Here is an 18,840-nt window from a genome sequence, read left to right as displayed (position 1 = left end):
GTAACCAAAGTATCTAGGTGAACCATCCCCGTTCAAAACGAGGTCATCATGTCACAGTGACAAAATAAGAAGGTGAAAAATACCGGTATAAGTAATCTTTCCCTTGCCCAATAAAAATAAATAAAATCTAAATATATTAGAACCAAAAAAATATATTAGATTACAAACCGAAATCATCATAAAATAAAAATTCTAAAATAACCAAGGCCTGGTTGGCGATTGAGAGTTCAATTGGTGTTTTAAAAAGCCAGAACAGAAGTTGGAGTTGTGCTACCCCCCTCTCCCCCCCCCCACTCACACAGAGTGAGAGAGAGAGAGAGAAAGAGCGAAACTGGTGTCTGCACTCACCGTTTGGTGACAGAGATTGACCCGACGACATAATACTTAGTGCACAATACGAAATAATTTGAGTTTGATTTTGCAATGCTAAAATATAGGGTACCCTAAACCTTTCAAAATAAAGAGATGTCCAGCACTTCCTACATTTTGAACTTCAAAGTAGACAGACGTTAAACATTACCTTTAGTCTGAACGCTAGATACATTAAAAAAAAAATTAAATAGACAAATAAATGAATTTGCGTACACCGCCGCTTCTCTTGGTTTAACAATAAACCTCGGAAAAATTCATGTTTCAGAAGTTTCCCAATAAAATCGGAAGGTTACACTGAATAGACACCTCTTAACGCGGTTGACCGCTTGACATATCTGGGAAGCACTGTATACATTGATGCATCACTTTTTGTGGAAGCTTATAACCGTCTTGCTAGTCCAGTAGTGCTTTTGGATACTTTGTAATAAAAATGGTGGAAAATATAGAGGACGACCATATACCAAACATAATCTTTTTTGGAGAGTAACAGCGTAACAGGATGTCCTTCAACCAGATTAGGCGCCAAAACAGCTGGGTTTTTTTGTTTCAAAAGCCACGAATGTGAATTACTACCTCTATTCAAGTCAGAACTTCATGGAACCTTGATATTGGAACCTGGACAAAAACGACTCTAACAATTTTCCTATAAATGTAACAGTCGACGTATGGTGATGTATGTTTAATTCTGTACTGAAGTCAACTGTACATGATTATTAGATTTCAATCAATTACTCAGCCAGAGTTTGGGTTTCTTGTTCGGGTGTATTCAATGTAGTTGAACGGCAGCACATAATCAACACACATCTATTTTTAACTGGTGAAAAGATGTGGTCAACACTGATGAACAATGAATAATAAGTTTAATCCAAGAAAAGGCCACAGTCAAGAGTCTCTGTCGAATAATGCACGTCTTTACCCAAGAGAATCCTATCGCTAACTGATTTTCCAGTCCCTTACCCAAAATATCCCAAACGTCACTAGTCCCGTTCAATATACGTCTTCTATGGTGCGTCTCTAACTAACTAATACTATAAACTAGGTGCCTAACAGTACATCGTTGAGAAAAGAACTACTAGCTCGTTGGCCACGTAATATCCACGTAATATCCTGTTAAATTTACCAACCCCCCTCACACACAGACAATAGTGCTTTAACGCATTCGCCCCTTTTTTTTTATTTCAATGACCATTCCCAAACTTTTTTTTTTTAGCATCCTCGAGTTAATAACCCTTCACCACATACTTTTTAGCTTTTGAATTCTATGTTTAGTTCCTTTGGTTGGTTTAGCACTGTACTGTATTAGACACCACAAACATTTCGTTTCATTTCTGTTTTCGGCCTAAATTTTAAAAAAAAGCATTTTCGTATTGAATAATCTATTCCCATTCCCACACTACATTTATTTTGGTTTTGTATATTCTAATTATATGGAAATATTAATTCGTTTTTATTAACTATAATCATTTATTTGATCCATTTTGCATGTAGAGAAATGACAGCGCTACGAAGTATCATTCCCTGCTCTTTCTCTTTCTCTCTCTTTGATGCTATTACGTTGTGTTTATTTTATTGAGCCCGCGTCTAAAAGGAAGCGGAAATGACGTTAGGCATAGTAAAATAAGTTGACTTTGGGAAAAACAATTTGCTTTAAAACTCTAATTACGGTGATCAGGTTGCAAATGTATCAAAATCGGCTCTTAACAAGCACCTAAGACTCAAGAGGAACCTTTCTACGAAATTTTATGCGAATCCGTACGACAGTTTGTGAGATCTCTTGGTCAATTATTCAGTCAGTGAGGGGTATTTCGCAAATAAAATATAGAATACAAGCCTTATTATTATAGATTACTGGATACATCAAATAACTAGCTATTTATAGTAACTCCTCATGGATAAAAATCTCCCAAATGTATCGGCATTTACTTCGCTTTAAAAACTGTCATACTTAATGTTTTTAGTTGAGTGAATTTGTACTTCTATGCCACTTTGCCAACCTTCCTTTCATAAGTTTAAGTTTGTACAGATACTTTGTTTTCCTCCTGTTATACTCAAAGTTAAACGATTACATTTTAATTTAAGACGCGAGCTACGAAATTCAAATCATCTTCGAAAAACATTTCCTACCTTATCACTTCCTGCCTTTTTCCCGCGAATTCAGTCTATAGAAATAACTAAAATTAATTCAGTCCATATACATTTTTATTCAATTTTTTAATGTACATATCATCGTTTTGATAACTTCTATTTCAAAGGTTACTGTGACGTTGGAGCAGGAGGAGATAATAGAGAGAGAAATTTTGCATGACGGGGGGAAGGGATGGTGGAAATTAGATGTTAAAATTGGCTTACCATAAACTGCACGCGCGACAAGCAAACAACACGGGTACGGGTCGTGGGTGGGATGATAGGTTAGTTAATTAATTTTAGATAATTTAGTATAATTGTTAAAAATTCGTCACGCACTCCAATGCCTCCAAATGAGCACTCAGACCCACAGATTATTTCACGCATACATGATGATGGGTCCACTAGGGGTGAGGTGGGTGGGTCATTCACTGCAACGCCTGCACACAGTACATGTCCTCTAAGGATTAGCTAACAATCATAAGGCAACAGAAATACCTAGCGGGCACACCATTAGGATGCAAACAGCTACTCTACAATACAGAGCACGCGAAACAATCAGACGGGTGGTTGGGGCTTAGGCTTAGCTTTAGTGATAGGTTAAGACTAGAATTAGAGTTACGTCGATTCCTAGATTTAGACTAGCTTTAGATTTAGACTAGCTTTAGATTTAGACTAGCTTTAGATTTAGACTATTTAGACTTGCTTTAGATTCAGACTAGCTTTAGATTTAGACTAGCTTTATATTTAGACTAGCTTTAGATTTAGCTTTAGATTTAGACTAGCTTTAGATTTAGACTAGCTTTAGATTCAGACTAGCATTAGATTTAGCTTTAGATTTAGACTAGCTTTAGATTTAGACTTAGATTTAGACTAGCTTTAGAAGACTATTTAGACTAGCTTTAGATTTAGACTAGCTTTAGATTTAGACTAGCTTTAGATTCAGACTAGCTTTAGATTTAGCTTTAGATTTAGACTAGCTTTAGATTTAGACTAGCTTTAGATTCAGACTAGCTTTAGATTTAGCTTTAGATTTAGACTAGCTTTAGATTTAGACTAGCTTTAGATTTAGACTTAGATTAAGACTAGCTTTAGATTTAGACTAGCTTTAGATTTAGACTTAGATTTAGACTAGCTTTAGATTTAGACTTAGATTTAGACTAGCTTTAGACTAGCTTTAGATTTAGACTATTTAGACTAGCTTTAGATTTAGACTAGCTTTAGATTTAGACTAGATTTAGATTTAGACTTAGATTTAGACTAGCTTTAGATTTAGACTTAGATTTAGACTTAGATTTAGACTAGCTTTAGAATACTATTTAGACTAGCTTTAGATTTAGACTAGCTTTAGATTCAGACTAGCTTTAGATTTAGCTTTAGATTTAGACTAGCTTTAGATTTAGACTAGCTTTAGATTTAGACTTTAGATTCAGACTAGCTTTAGATTTAGACTTAGATTTAGACTAGCTTTAGATTTAGACTAGCTTTAGATTTAGACTTAGATTTAGACTAGCTTTAGATTTAGACTTAGATTTAGACTAGCTTTAGAAGACTATTTAGACTAGCTTTAGATTTAGACTAGCTTTAGATTTAGACTAGCTTTAGATTCAGACTAGATTTAGATTTAGCTTTAGATTTAGACTAGCTTAAGATTTAGACTAGCTCTAGATTTAGACTTAGATTTAGACTAGCTTTAGATTTAGACTTAGATTTAGACTAGCTTTAGATTTAGACTTAGATTTAGACTAGCTTTAGATTTAGACTAGCTTTAGATTTAGACTTAGATTTAGACTTAGATTTAGACTAGCTTTAGATTTAGACTTAGATTTAGACTAGCTTTAGATTTAGACTAGCTTTAGATTTAGACTTAGATTTAGACTTAGATTTAGACTAGCTTTAGATTTAGACTATTTAGACTAGCTTTAGATTTAGACTAGCTTTAGATTTAGACTAGCTTTAGATTTAGACTTAGATTTAGACTAGCTTTAGATTTAGACTTAGATTTAGACTAGCTTTAGATTTAGACTATTTAGACTAGCTTTAGATTTAGACTAGCTTTAGATTTAGATTTAGACTTAGTCTAGATTTAGACTTAGATTTAGACTAGCTTTAGATTTATACTAGCTTTAGATTTAGACTAGATTTAGACTTAGACTTAGATTTAGACTAGCTTTAGATTTAGACTTAGATTTAGACTGCGGATTCCAAGACCCTTTTGATGACACTAATAACGACAGTCAGCGAGTTCCACTGAGTCCAGTATGTTTTCTTTGAGATGTGTTGTTAGTATGGTTGTTGTCCTTTCCGCGCTGACATGCATGATGCGCAATAGCGCACTGTTCCACACTGGGGATAAAAAAAAACACGATTTCGTCTAATTTGTAAGGAAGTGACTAGAGAAATGTGTGTCCTCTTGGTTTGTTAGTCTCAGTTACTTGATTTACTTAATCAAATATTTATCTTCTTTTGTTAAGTGCTGGCCATAGATTTACAACACTATTAATAGTTTTATCCTCATTATAATGTTTAAAAGCACACCACCAAAAAGGCACTGGTGCTCAAGTTACTTATGAAGACCAACAGAAATGTAACAGATTAGCTAAAAGTAATTCCCGGCTCATGAACTAGATTATGTAAAGATAGTAAAATGCAAAAGGTGAGCTGTTGATGGCAGAACGAGATTCAGGTGTAGTTTCATATCAAATTGGTGAAATATGGGTTCAGGCTGCCATAGAAAAGGCCAAATAACCTACTAGCAAGAGATTGATGCCCTTAAGCAAAAGACAAGCCCACCAGAACGTCCAGAACTACCTAAGAGCAACACTTTAGGCTAAGTTTAACACCAACACAAACTTGGACTCCCAAAAAAAATTAAAAAAAAGAAGCATTAGCAAAAAAAAAAAATTAAAAAATTATGATTATGAAATGTGAGTGACTGTCTTTAAATGTGCAGTGCGCCAGTGCGGGTTTGTGTAGACGCGTGTATATTGTTGTAACTCTATTCCCGCACTGAGATACATGGTGCGCACTAGTCACTGTTACACACGAGCGTGCAACAAGAGAGAGAAGGAAATGAGACATGATGGTGAATGCCAGTTTATTGTGTTGAACCAAACTAGATCTAGAACTGACATTCTGTGGTTTGTGTGTGTTATTTATTTAATCATTAAAATCCTTATCTATATTATTATTACCCTATTAAGTGTTTTCTTGGAATATATAACAAGTGAACGTATAAACCATCTGTATTTACATGTCAATGTGCTTGTGTGATTATGCGTATTGATGCACGTGTAAAAGGGAATGTTGATATGGTGCGCAAAGGTGCACGCGTTCAATATAATAAAGTATCATGACACTAATGGTTGTTGTTGGTTTATTGCTGACTGTGAACCTAGATCTTAATTAACATGGTGTAAGGTCATTTGATTGTGTTGCAATGGTAAAACGATCTGTTAAAATAAACGGTTCAAACAGCCACTCATGTTTCAATCATCACATGACAAGGGAGATTATTATTTCAGTTCTATTTGCCTTAAAAATAAAAGAAAAAGAAGGATTATTCCCCTTTTTATAGCTGCTCATTTCGGCTCAGCGTGGCGCCTCCAGTTGAAAGACCATTACCACAAGGAATTAGCAGCAGACATAGAACGTCTTGCCAGTCTTTGCGTACCAATTGGCAACACATGATTTTTTTGGATGATCTGGTCACAAATTCTTTCATAGATGGAGTGCGAGATTTGGAACTTAAGAAAGACATCCGAATAAGCGGAAAACGAAAAATCAACGAATCCCTCTTATATGCCATACCCTACGACGCGGCCAGTCTCAGCCGTGTAGAGCCATGTGAGTGAAATACCCGAGTGCGGGCGAAACTGGTTGCATGTTAGACTTTTGGATTCGATCTTTTCAGATGGGACCAATGCTACCTACCCAGGAACTCGTGTTCCCTGAGCTAGCTTCCAATGTCACGCATGCCGCGAATACCTTGTGGTATAATGAGAGGTTGTCTAGACTCGTTTCTTTCACCGCCAGAAAGTTCGCCATCAGTGTCGTACATCTGGGAACGTACCTTCTAGAGCCTACGGTGTTTATGGGGCGCGCCTCGCATTCTGGCGCACCCTAATCCAGCTTTTAACCAGGCACCCACACATTGGGTTGGACATCCTGGATTTAACAAGCTCCATCCACTTGGCCTTGAAAACCGTAGATGGAGGGGATCCCCGCTGTTAGAGGCGTTCACAGCGTTACCAAGGTCCGCCGCGAGGAGGCCTGGATCGCCAATGGACCTCATTTTCAAGTTTGTCTGCCCGCAGTCTCGCCTTCCTCAAGATGTCATCCCTGGGGAGTTCCTTAACATGGTCATGTTTGTTTTTGATTATGTCATTAATGTGACTTTGATGTGCTGTCAAGCGGTCACTTATGTTAAGATGGACAGACTGCAACATCACTAAAACTGGTTCAAGAACAGATGAATAATTGACGACAATTACAAGACAAATCAGAAACACTCGAGAAGCAGGCACTGATTACACATAAGCAGTTTGTGTGATATAATAAGAAATAATTTTAGCATCAACGCTCTCGCTTGGGACTGCTATGGAAGAAATAGATAATCTTCTGGATAACACCAACAGTATTACGTACATCTGAAACGTGATTCAGGTCAATGATAATAAATTTAAGTCTGTGGGACTTGCAACGGTCAATGTCTGCTTTTGGATATTTTTCATGAACTCTTGCTTGAACACCGTTTTGAATGCTACCCATCACGGGGCAACCATCGTAGACTTGGCCGAGTAGTTTGTCCAGGTGAAAAATGTACACTAGGTATTCGCTGACAATGAAGTTAGACACAGGCAGTGCGTCTCTCTTAACAACAAAGACAAAACCAATGAATTCTTATCGAGCACAATCGCCATCAACAAATCCAACGCTAAAGAGTGCTGTCATGTAATAACTGTCCCAATGGGCAGAGTTCGAGACGACACTCCGCGCAACACAAGTCATCAAGTATTATGCAGTTTAGCCTGATTTGTATCAATTAATTTGGATCAGTCATATAATTGTATGTGCTAGAGACCTTGACATAATAAATCGGTGCGTTTAAAAATATTTTTACCAATTGTTAGCTTTTAGTTTTCTCAATGCGCTACTATCCTATCACTTGGCTGGACCAGTCATGAAAAGGGGGGGGGGGGAGGGGAAGAATAAGGAGGTATCTTGATGAATATCATTTTTGAAAACATACCTCAAAGAAAGTGTTTACTCAGGGCTCAAGACCTCATGGGAACTCATTCAATGCATTGGCCCGGTCGCCCATACAGCCAGTCCGCTCCTGATGGTGAGGTAGTTGGGGATATAGGGGGCGAGGGCTCGTGTCTGTAACACGTACTACCAGTTGGTGGAGGGTCAGACCTGGGCAAACAGGCTTCGTCAAGTACAAGTTTTGAAAGGAATCGTCTGCTAGATATCTACGGCTTTTATTGATATCTAAAATTCTAAATAAATATGTCTGTAGTGTGGAACACACACACACACAAGCATAAACACACAAACACACTGCGGGGCGAGAACACACACACACACACTAAGTTCAAAACATTTGTACAGCAAGGCTGTCACGTCAATACTACGCGGGGCTGTCTCGGTGTCTGTCAGAGTCATGATTATGCCTCTGTGTGTGTCAGACGTGTAATTACATGAACATATGGACACAACATATCTCTCATACAGCTGTATGTTGTGTAAGTGGAGCAGTGCGTGTGCCTCGTCTGTTTTCTTTCGTTTCTTTCGGGTTTATTTCTCCTCCATCCCTTCAGACTAAATGTTATCTTATCACACGTACATACAAGTAGAGATAAACGAATCCGTGTTTTTAATTATCGCACTGTGGAGCCTGGACTAAACTAGTTTCATTTTCTTACTTGTGGATTGGAAAACATCGTAAGGTGAAGTTCCAGTCTGCCAGATGAAAAGGTAAATGACCTAGAATCTATGACCCATTCATTTTTGTTAATTGTGATTAGGTATATCAAATTTTGTTTTATTATTTTGGAGGCATGACGTCTAAGTGGCAAAGCGCTTGACTTCCAAACAGAGGGGTCACGGGTTCAAAACCCGTGGGAAAACTTGGATTTTGACTCGGGGAATTTTAGGGTGCCTCCGATTCCACACAACTCTAAATGAGCGCCTTACATACGTTGGGAAGTTAAGACGTTTGGTCGAGGCGCTGGCCACATGAAATCCTCGTTAAACGTCGGGTCATACACAGAGATTAGCTTTACGTCATCTGCTCTTATAAATAGTAAGGTCTGAGAAGTGAAACTTTATATCACATGTTTATATTTGAAATGAAAACTCTCTCTGGGTACAAACCTCTGCTGCCTTGCAGCTATACCTAAACATAGAAAAGGCTTTGGGAGTCAACCCTGAGCAAAAATCGGGAGCCGGCGACTCATAGGCAGCTTGCAGCTTTGCAGAACCTGCGATGCCGCTGATCTCAAACTGTATCGGCACTGACCGCTCCTTCAGATGCATCAGCTGCGTGGAGAGGGGGGAACTGCTGTGTGGGAGACATCGTTTCGAGCTTAGGTAATTCCCAGGCATTCATCTCATTTCCTAGAGATGATCCATGAGTCATTTTGACACTTAACACTGCCGCATTTACGGCATTGCAGATCTCACGTGTTTATTGACAAGTCTTTGCCTTCCAATACGTAACAGTAGTCACTGTAAAGAGATCACAAAATAGATTTAAAAAAATATTTTTAAAAATTAAATACCAGTTTGAAGAATCAATAAATCACATTGGTAAACCATGAAGTGGACATGCACTTTATCATAACGAATGGATCAGTTGGTTCGTTGATCTTGAAGTCTAAATTTTCAGAGCAAATAATGTTTTATTTTCGTGTTATAGTTCTGATCTCATACCCAGTAAGACACAAAGATAAAGGCACATTCCTTGTTCCATATGCTAGGACTAATTTGTACAAACGCTCCTTCTTCCCTAGTGCTATTAGATCATGGAATGGGATTGCCTGAGACTGTCAGTAAAACCAATGACTTGGCAGAATTGAAGTCGTTGGTTAACATGCATGACTAGATGCATGACGCGTTTGACGTAATCATCTTCTTTTTTGAAGATCTGTATTTTATAAGAGAAGACATCGTAAAAAAATGTTTTTTTAACCACATTTTTTTTGGTCTCGATTGTTCCTTAGATGCTTTATAATGTATCGAGATTACTTAAGCAGGGGAATAGTACTACTTTTACTAAATGAATTATTACCCTGAGATCATCCTCAATAGAGAATTCATAAAAATAATGGATGTATTTGTTTCGTAAACACATCATAACATTCTTATCACTGAGTTCCATGTTTTTGCACTTGCGTGTCTTTGTCCTGGCTTAGAATACCAAATTACGTTTTGCCTCCGGCTATTTGTTAATGAATGTTTTTATTTGGGGACTCGCCGCCCATGGACGTACACATCTGTTGGATGGTCGTGTGGATGTGTGAGTTGTTTGTGTATATATATGTGTGTGTGTGTGTGTTGTGGAGAAGACTTTGTTTGGGTGTTAAGGGAACAGGCTACAAAGGATTACGTCTGGGGGTTGAGTGGTATTAGAAAAAGGGGCGAGACATGCTGGCTTTTGTTTACCAAAACTAGCGCCCTCTCCTTCCTGCCCCCCAGCCTCTTCCTGTTCTTATTCCCACTCGCCCCGTTAAACTCCCATATCAGGCATAAAGACCATAGAACAACGTCACAGGGGAAGGGTAGATGAGGGGGGGGGGAGGGGCGAAAAACGTCTGCACCGACAGGCCGGCAAAGTGGATCAGAGTCTTTCAGACTTATCTCGCAAACAAAACCGTTAGAGAAGGAGAAAAAAACGGAAAGGTCAAAGGTTTGGGGGCATGGCGAGCTCATGAGTACTGCATGATGTTTCGGCACATCTTGAACTTGTTGGTTCAAAACTAAGACTTAGGAAGAGTTGTTTTTTTTTCTGTGACAAGGAAACTTACATTCACGCATTCTTCTGTAACAAACGATTGTCAGGTGAGTAAACAAATCAAATAATTATTAGATAATAAGTTGGAGCGTGGTGGCTGAGAGGTAAGTGCGCTTGCTTTCCGAACCGAGGGGTCCAGGGTTCGAAGACAGAGATTTTATAAACTTTTGGGATTTTCGGACGACTCTGGCTTTTATTCCACCAAACTCGTGACATAGGTTGGGGGGGGTGCATTAAGACGGTTGTTCGTTGTGCTGACCACACGACACCCTCGTCAACCGTCGGCCAATTATAAGAGCTATACATCATTTGGCCCTATAGATCAAGTCAAAGTGACAAAGCTGATGTAAAATCGTAATATCGTGTTCTGTAGAAGAGGCAAATGTACATCTAGTTGTGTTTGTTTATCTGGCAGCAATACACTGAGCTGGTTCGACTAGCCAGGTTTGATGACAAATGTAGACTAAAGTATTAGATCGAGTCTTTATCGAAACATGCTTTGGCTTTACAGCTTAATTTGGCTAATTTTATAATTTTGTTTTTTGAAAGAACGCTTCAATCTTCAATCAGTCCAGTAGATTTCATAATGGTTAAGAAAAATAAGAACAATTTAAATGAGCACCGTTCAATGAGATGACCTTGAGAACCTTGCAGGACAAAAAATGTCCGCCACAATGTTTTTTTTTTTTCCAATCAGAACTTTTAATTTTTAGGTACAGGTAAAAATGATTTCACTTACCAATATATATTGGTCGTACTAAGGGTGCCAGGCCCACCCATACACGGGAAGCTACATCTATCGCACCCCACCCCACCCCCGTTTTTCATATTTGCATAAAAACAGTCGCCATTAAGCAATTTGGAACTTAGATTTAATGTAAATGAGGTTAACCAACGTGGCTACAGACGTATTTGATATTTTATATTGCGTTTTGATAACCATTTTGGCTCCACTAAAGTTCCGGCTCCCTACCGGATGCCCCACCAACCTTCCCCTTGCTACGCCACTGTATTTAATCTGCATGTTTCGTGTATTGATTAAGGAGATTTTATTGGTATCATTGCCTTTCCAGTTGCTCCTAAGCAATTAGATATAAGTTCAAACCTTAGACGCTCATTTAGAAGTGAGTTATGGTGCATTTGTCTTTATGATTGTCCGTTGCACTTTTATCCCTTAGTCTGTTGGACCGATGGGGCACCACAGAGGATCTGTCAACCGTCTTTCACATATCCACTCATCCTTTGCCTTGGATAGAATTTATTTCACTGAAAGGTCTGTCGATTTTGTCTTCCCATCGCTATCTCTGTCTTAATATTCTTCTTCCTGGTACTGTTCCATGAAGGAATGCCTTTTGCGAGCACCGAGGACATTGTGATATTGCCATTGAGTTTGGGTCTATGTTTTTTGACATTGGTTAGCAGGTCATCGCGGGGTCCAATAGCTGTATTAATCTTGTTTCTATTCTCTTCGTTCATGATGCGGTCTTCGTAAGGGACACCTAGGATCTTTCTGTAGCATTTTAGTTCAATTGCTTTTCTCGACATCTGCAGTCAGCGGCCAAGATTCGCATGCAAATAAGAATGTGGCCGCGACCTGGGAGTGCATGAGTCTGATTTTAGTGTCCAGAGCTATGCCTTTGTCTGTCCAGATTGTTTTGATGATTCTCCGTTTACTGCGCCCTAAGTGGCTATGTGACTAAATTTATGTGACATATTTGCGTTGAGTCTGTTAGAAAAATAAAATAAACGGCATTGGAATTCATAATTCATACTCCCAGCACATTGTTTGAATGCAAGATACAAGATACACCTACTGATTGTAGAGTGTTTACAAGCATAAGTCCGGAGCTCACTGATCGCGGCACCCTATGGAGATCCGAAGAATTGATGAGACCTACTCAGAATCAATTGAAAATAAATTGATAGGAGGGCGCTCTGCGCTACAATTTTAATAATTAATGTCGAAACTCTAAAAAGACTAAAAACAAAATTTGGTGCATTGCTCATTTCAGAATCGATTTACATTTAAAGAGCATACTCAATGACATGGTGGCGTGACAATGAGGTCATGTTGAACTTTAGTTTGTTATTGCTATTTAAATAATACCCGTCAGTGGTGATAAACATACAGGCAACTAACGTTGTATAATTTAGAATTTAGTAATTAGATCACGTTATTGTGAGTGGCCATTAGGGGAAGTAGCCATCCGGGAGTCAGCCCAACCATCAGTCTCCATATTTGTTCAAACTCGACTTCTGCTGCTGCCTGGTCCGGTTGGCTGATTGCTGTGTTTGGTTTTTACTCTTTATTTAAGTTAATGGTTAGAAAGAGATTAAAAGCAATGCAAAAAGTACTGTACCATAATGATATACATTTACGGTATCTCTAACCTATAGTTTACTAATCATCTACAATACATACCTATCTACTCTTATAGTCTATGGCAATAAGCTTTATAAAAATTCTGATACTGTCTGCTTTATAGTTTGAGTCTATCTGCTTTATAGTCTGTATAATAATAACAATGGCAATATCTTGGATTCCGAAGATTAATGATGAGTCCAATGTTTCACATGAATATGCAAGCCCAGTTGTGACCTATCTGCTTTAGAGTCTGCGACTATCTGCATGGTATATCTCAAGTATAGCGTTTGCAACATAGAACGTGACCTAGAGTCTATTGAGAGAGTACCGATTTCATCAATTTGAGGCCGTAGGCAGGATGTTTGTGGAGGTCTTGGTATAATTTTTGTGAAGGTCTTGGTATTATTTTTGTGGAAGTCTTGGTATAATTTTTGTGAAGGTCTTGGTATAATTTTTGTGGAGGTCATGGTATAATTTTTGTGGAGGTCTTGGTTTAATTTTTGTGGAGGCCCAAGGCAGAATGTTTGTGGATGCCCCTAGCCTCTTAAAAATTGAATCTAAATTTGTACCTTCTAAAATAAATTTAATCAAACAGCAAATTTATATATATATATATATATATGCGTGGCTGAGAGGCTAAGTACGCTACCTATGAAGGGGGCTCGAGGTTCGAAACCCGACTCAAGCAGAGTTGTGTTTGCTGAGCACCCAAAGGTACCCTCCCAGATACCCCTCCCCCCACTGGTCCACAAATGTGATTGGACCAAAGCGCTATGAACATGTTATAAGCATGAAAAAAGCGCTATATAAAAGCTATAATTATTATTATATATATTTATTTATACGAGGGGGAAAAAGAAATATAGTACCTATGGGTATAATCTAGTTTTAATTATAATCCCATTCCCCGTGTTTTCTTTTAGTTAGTATTTATATTTTGTTTACGATGTTATAGTTTTAAAATGCGGAGGTCCCATGGTAAGGCTGAGGCTTTAATGATACTGCACACTCACTGCACAGTCTTTCACAATGGTAGATCCAGCAATTAAAAGAGACATCAAAGAGTTGAGAACCATAGCATCTAAACACAGTGTAAAAAGCAAGAGTCCATCTAGCGTGACTAGACCATCTATTGTGTCCTCTTATCACGAGTCCATTCTCTTGTTACTCTATGGCAGCGGTTCTCAACCTTTTAAGCTCGGCGACCCCTATTTACAATCAACACTCTGCGGCGACCCCCATCCACACAGCAATAGAAGAATATACAAAAAAAATCTATATTTTCAATGGTCTTAGGCGACCCCTGGCAAATCTTCAATCGACCCCTAAGGGGGTCGCGACCCACAGGTTGAGAACCTCTGCTCTATGGCCTCTCGCCTTGCTCCACGATTAAAAAAAAAAAAAAGAAATGCGGAGGGTAAGGCGAGTGAGAGAAAGGTCTAAAACGCTTTCCTTTGTATTGGGGCGCGACGGAGTTTTTTTTTTTTTTTCTTTTCGTACGTGTCGTTTCATGCTAAACATATTGAACTTCTTTTGAGGTCATAAGGTCAAAGTTGAGGTCACCTCACCGCGACACGCGGACACGCGAATTAGACAAGTTTTTATTGCATTTGCCCACCCCACCCCCCTTTTCTTTTTTTTTTTCAAGTCACCGAGCGGTCAATTTCAAAAGCGAATGTCCCTAAAAAGATCTACATGTATGCACTTGGATATTTGAACAGTAATGTCAAGACTTTTTGTTTGGGGTGGGGGTGACTGTAAAAGTGGGGAGGGTGCAGAAGCCAGCATCTTTAAAAGATGTCTACATCACTAGAAAATATCACACTAAAGACACATGTTACTTAGCAGCATATAGAAAAAAAAGTTGCAGTGTGTTGTGATGATGATCTGTGTCTCTAACGGTCTAGTAGGGTGTCCAGCACAACGATCATCTCACTTTACCACAAAAAATGTTTTAATTGTTTTTCCAAGAATCTCAGTGACGTCATACTAATTCCTATTTCTAAACCTCAGCCGTAATGTTAATTATAATTTAAGACTATTTGTTTCTGAAGTAAAGAACTATTCCTCAGCCACCTAGCCTTACTGCTCATAGAAACTAAACAATAATTTCATACTTCAAATACTTTTATGTCTAACAAAGACTTCGATAGTCATAGATCATGCATTTTTAGTAGATACATAGTACAATATGGCTTTACGGTTTTACTGTTATCCGCCTTCACTTAAAGATCTCCATATTCATAGTCTATAGAGTCATTACCTATATAAGGTTAAAATATGGCTTAAAGTTATCCGGCCTTCACTCAAAGATCTCACTATTCATAGTCTACAAAGTTATTTCAGCACGACATGGCCTAAAGTGTGCCGACGTGCCAAAAAACTCAAACTCTAATAAGTTATTGCCCATATGAGGTTAAAATATGGCATACAGCTATCCGGCCTTCACTTAAAGATCTGATAGTCTAAAAAGCCATTACCCGTATAAAGTTCAAATATGGCTTTGAAGTTGTCCGACGGTGGAAGTAGCACAAACTGAGTCACTCGCTGTGTGGTATCGTGCATCGGTCAAGAGTCCAATAATTCATTGATACACTGCCACTCTAAACGCTTCTAACCAGGTAAATGACTCCTTTTTTCTTTTTTTTTTTTTTTATCGTCTGCTAGATAAAGCTTCAATGACCAGGCGGAGAGCAGTATGCCCTGTTTATCCAGTGATAGGATAGGAAAATATGTGTGTGTGGTATGTGGACTGTGGTCGAGTGAGGGAGATTGTTGTCCATTAAAATGTTTATTTACAAAGCTTATATCAACTCATTCTTTATGTCTGGTAAAAAGTGCGTAGGCCTACACGTTATTTCTCTGCACAACTATTCTTTGACATAGACAAGACATGAATCAATTTAAAAAAAAAAAGAATTAATTATTTATAATAGTTTTTGTTTTGTTTAGTACCAGCAAGGGAAACTAATACTTCAGTATTCACAGATATGGCTAAATTTGTTGGGTTTAGATGAAGTGCATCTAGAACAGGGGTTCTCAACCTATGGGTCGCGACCCCCTTGGGGGTCGATTGACGATTTGCCAGGGGTCGCCTAAGACCATCGAAAATAAGGATTGTTTTTGTCTATTCTTCTATTGCTGTATGGGGGTGGGGGGTCTCGACAGAATGGGGGATTCTAAAATGGGGTCGCCGAGCTTAAAAGGTTGAGAACCGCTGATCTAGAACAAAGAAATGGGCCAATACCTTGGTGAACTGATCCGTTCATGTCCCTCAGAGAGCCCTGCACTCCATCGACTTAAACGCTTGAAATTGTGCCGCGTTTTACACTCCAAAGTTACGGTGTGCGGGATTTTTTTCAGTGCGTGGACCAAAGGCTTGGAACTCACTCCTCACCGATCTCAGACAAACGGCATGCTTCACTACATTCAAGGAGCTCATTAAGACCTATCTGTTTCACGATGAATTAAGCAATGTCAAGGACGCTTCACAGTTGCCAACAAAGTAAAAGAACAAAGTTCCCCGTTCAGACCTTTGTGATCTATAGGTCAGATGATGTCAAGGTCCACGTGTCTAGCAACAACGACCAGGTACCCATTAGAGCTGGGTGGACTCAAAGGCGCCAAAGATCACAAAATTAAAATTCCTAGTCATCACCAGGTTTCGAACCCTAACCGCTCAGCCACCGCGGCCTCCAACTAAGTTTGATAAAAAACAAATTACCTTTAATTTTAACACAATCTCTTAGCTTGGTGGAGTGATGGGGCCTGGACGTTGACGAAGGCTGTGGGAGCTCTTTTACACCCCCGCACAGTGCAATGAGAATGTTCTCGCACTCTCTTAGGCACCCGCCAGACAGAACAGTGTATGCGAGGTGTACACCCATCATCCAAGCCGCTAGAAGGGAGCTCTTGTTCACTTTTGCTGGCCTTAAGGTTCCAAGTGCGATGCACAACTCTACTCGACAATTTCAAACGGTAGTTAATATTCTTTTTAAAAAAAAATCTTGTCACCGCTTGTTAGCTGCTCTTAAATAAGTTTTAAGTCCTACAGCAAACTTCAACTACGTTTTGCTACAAACGAAAGAGCTTATGTCCCCTGATTCTGCACAGCTAAAAAATAACACAAACATTTCATTTTAAAAAAACCTAGCTTATCAACACTTCCTTTCTTTTCTAAACCGGATACACCAAAAAGCGAGCTAATATATAGTGTTTTTTTTCCGCCATGAATGAGAATCTCCTATTGCGTTTTAAGCCTAGATTGTTTGATAACAGAAATTAAAGTATTATTATAATTATAGGTCAGTGTTAGGGATGTGGACATAAAAACTTGGACATCTACTATTTACAGTCCATTTAAGCAGTGGTTCCCAAGCTCTCTTTTCTTCCTGGGGATAGGGGATGGCATATAAATGATGAGAATAAGTGAACGGCTGGGCCATATCAAAAGCGTTCTCAAATGTGAACTGCACAATTATGAGATCAGTATTCCCAGGTTTGTGAGAAAATAAAGGATCCCGTCGACTTATTTTGTAATATTTCTTTGTTAATTTTTTTTAAATATTTTTATTTTTTGCCATTTAAAAACATACTATGAGGAGAACGTCTCTAAATAATATGTGCTTTCTTAGTTATATATTGAATTAGAAATTAGACGTATATATGGTTTATACGTTTTCGCATACAGTATACATACGTTAAAAACAAAAACACTTTTAGAAGACCAAAGTAGCCTTTGCACCTAATCTGAGCACGATAAAAGAGACAGTGTAATAGGACTCTAGATACCCCCATGTATCGCTACAGACAGAAACACAGTTTCGGAGTTAATTTCTTTTTTATAGGATCAAAAATATTGTCCTTTCTTGACAAGGTTCCCTATCATTCGCCCAATCCGTTTTGCTGAGAAATAAAACATTTGTCAAACAAAAACAACGTTCATGCTTTCCGCCCCTGGAGAGGGGACCAGCTTCCACATGATGTTGCCGTGTTTGCCCAAAATTTCCCTCTGTTTCTTTCTGAATGTGGTATTATTTATCACTTCCCATTTCAAAAGTTGATATGACGCCGATTAGATAGAAGCAAATAAACAATCATTGCTTTACGATAGGGGAGTTTCATAATTAAGTTTATCACAGTAATCTGCCCTTTCTTTACGCTAGACGCATATAGCATTGGCTTACTTTCAAAACACACCATTTTAAGCACTATAATGTAGATAAATGTGGGGGTGATATAATGTTCCTAAGGGGAGAAAAAAAAAGAGAGAACATGAAATGAATTTAGAAAAGATTTTGAAATACATTTCCAAAATAAGAAATGTCTAGGACGTCAGCAGAAATTCCTTCGCGTTGCAAGCCATAGAGCCTAGAAGTTGGACGCTGTGATGCACAAACAAGCAGAATATCTAAATATGCTTTAAAGCTGATCTAAGTGGGGAAACTCCACATTTACAACTATATGTCTCAATACTGAAATGATATTTTCCTTTGTCTGTACCGAAAAAAAAAATTAATTGCCAGCTTGTTAATTGACTTGTTCGTTAATTCATTGTATAGAATTATTCTTGTTAGGTACAATAAACCTTTCTTTAAAGTGTCAACTTGATCCGAGAATGGTTGTGGGAGAAATAACTTGTTCAAAATTTGTACCAGACAGACAGATATGTATCATTAGCATGTCTCCGTAAGAAGTGGGAAAGAATTGCAACAGTAAACCATGACGTCATTTGCTCTGGCGCTTAACCCATGGCTTGGTGACACCGTGAACCCTATAGCATCCTGTAATCGCGGACCCATTCGCTACAACTGATTTTAATACTTGTAGATCTAATTCTATATAGAATTAATGTAACCAAACTGGACTTTGTTCAAACCAAGAGAATCACTTCGACTTTGTGTTGGCCGAGTTTTCTTCTTATCCCAGGGGGCTTCGTGCCCCAATCTGCAGACTGCTGCTA

General features: G+C 38.5%; 1 protein-coding gene across 2 annotated transcripts in view; it reads left to right on the top strand.

Annotated features, from left to right (window-relative positions):
- The first annotated feature begins 8,159 nt into the window (after positions 1-8,159).
- LOC106061158 (uncharacterized) overlaps positions 8,160-18,840 on the top strand; it is a 96,514-nt gene continuing 85,833 nt past the window's right edge. The window contains exon 1 of one of the 2 annotated variants that reach the window (XM_056039517.1): positions 8,160-8,475. The gene's annotated coding sequence lies outside the window, so the exon portion shown is untranslated. Of the gene's footprint in view, positions 8,476-10,372; positions 10,561-18,840 lie in introns of those variants that run through there. The other variant, XM_056039518.1, reaches the window with a different exon arrangement.

This window comes from Biomphalaria glabrata, chromosome 8, assembly GCF_947242115.1.
Source record: "Biomphalaria glabrata chromosome 8, xgBioGlab47.1, whole genome shotgun sequence".
Taxonomy (NCBI): domain Eukaryota; kingdom Metazoa; phylum Mollusca; class Gastropoda; family Planorbidae; genus Biomphalaria; species Biomphalaria glabrata.
The sequence above is the reverse complement of the archived record's forward strand: the minus strand, read 5'-3'. Positions and strand labels throughout refer to the sequence as shown.